Consider the following 1,916-nt stretch of genomic DNA (forward strand, 5'->3'; position numbering starts at 1 on the left):
TCTCGGGAAAGAAGGTTATCTGAGCATGCAATTTTGATAGCAAGTCCCTGCCAAATAAAGGGATTGGGCAATCAGGCATATATAGAAAATGATGTGTCATTTTTTTTTCTCTCCAATAAGGCATTCTAGAGGTTTCAAGAAGAACTGATCCTCAGGTCTTCCTGAGACTCCGTTAACAGTCACTGATTGAGAGGAGGGGGCAGTTAAAGGTGCGTTCACCACTGAGTAAGTGGCTCCAGTATCAATCAAAAAATCTACAGTCCGTCCCCCTACTGTTAATTTCACCCGGGGTTCCTGGGGAACAGTATGAATGGTGGAAGTGGACATTAAGTTGAACTGGACCCCTGGGCACCCTCAGTCCTCCTCTGACCAAGCTGCCTGCTCGGCCATCTGCCTGGCTGGTGTTTGGCCCTTTTTACTTGGGCACTCCTTTTTCCAGTGTCCTTGCTTTTTATAATAGGCACATTGGTTTTTATCTAGCCTTCTTTTTTCTTTTTGAGGTTGATCATGGGTCCCAAATGCTTACCTCTGTTGGTTTGCAGAAAAATAATACTAGCCTGAGATCTCTTCTGTTCGCAGTTGGTGAACACTTTTAACACAATATCAACCAGTTGAGAAGAGTTCATACCAATGTCCCCATTGATCTTTTGAAGTTTCCTTTTAATATCTTGGGCACTTTGGGAAATAAAAGTTAGATTTACCATTCAGATATTAGCTGGATCCTCTGGGTCACAGTCTGTGTACTTACGGAAGGCCTGATAAAGTCTCTTGAGGAACTCAGTAGGATCTTCATTTGGTTTCTGCTGAACTGCTTGCACCATGTTTAGACTTCTTTGCTTGGGGACTCCTTTCCTCAAAACCTCTAGAATGCACCACTTATAGTGTTCCAGCTGAGTCAGGTCCCCATCACTTGGATCCCAATTTGGCTCAGTTGAGGGGACTGCTTCAGCTGGGACTGGGGCTCCATTAGGGTTGTCTTCATGGAGGCGAGCAGCTTCTTCTTGTGCCTTACCCAGGACCAGCCTCCTTTCATCACTGGTCAACAGCATAGTCAACAAGGCCTGAATATCTGCCCAGTTGGGATTGTGGGTGGCAAAAATAAAAGTTATTAAATCTCTGATTTTAACAGAATCCTCTTGGTAAGAAGGATTCACATTTTTCCAGTTCAACAGATTTGAGGTAGAAAATGGATTATGTGCCCAATAATAGCCTGTAGGTTGCCCATTTGCATTAGATCCTATGGGCAGCCGCCTCAAAGAATATAGGCCTGTTCCTGCTCTGAGTAGCCCTCGGCCGAAAGGAGTCCCTCTCCGGATGTGAAATGGAGAGACCATATCCAAACTGCCTTCCTCACCCCTTGAATAAGGAGGCACCAGGTCACCGGGTCATCACTAGTGGGCACAGGTGCTTCAGGAGTGGTAGGCACTACTTGTGCAGTTGGTGCCACTTGGGCACCAGCCCTCTGAATTTCCATCTCCTCTTTCTTCAAGTTAAGACAGTAGTCACTGTCTGAACAGACCTGGAGTTCCTTAGGCCTCTTATCTGTTGTTTCTTAGTGACCAAGTTCTTTCCCACACTGTACCATTAGGTGAGTTCCCTCTTTGCTTGCATCCTGATTATGCAGGATCATAAAGGCTTGTATATAGGGAAGTTAATCTAATTTCCCTGACTTTTGACAGAATAATTTTGACTGCAATATAGTGTAGTAATTCGGGGACCCATTAAGCGGCTATCTTTCTCCAAGTTCTAGATGTGATTTCACATGCAAGCAAGGTTCTACTGAAGATTATCCAAAAACGACTGGAACAACACATCAGCAGAGAATTGCCAGAAGTCCAGGCTGGGTTTAGAAGGGGTCGTGGTACTAGGGATATTGTAGCTGATGTTAGATGGATCTTAGCTGAAAGCAAGGAATA

The sequence above is a fragment of the Elephantulus edwardii genome, unplaced genomic scaffold, assembly GCF_000299155.1.
Source record: "Elephantulus edwardii isolate Elephantulus edwardi_28Jun2011 unplaced genomic scaffold, EleEdw1.0 scaffold00665, whole genome shotgun sequence".
NCBI lineage: Eukaryota > Metazoa > Chordata > Mammalia > Macroscelidea > Macroscelididae > Elephantulus > Elephantulus edwardii.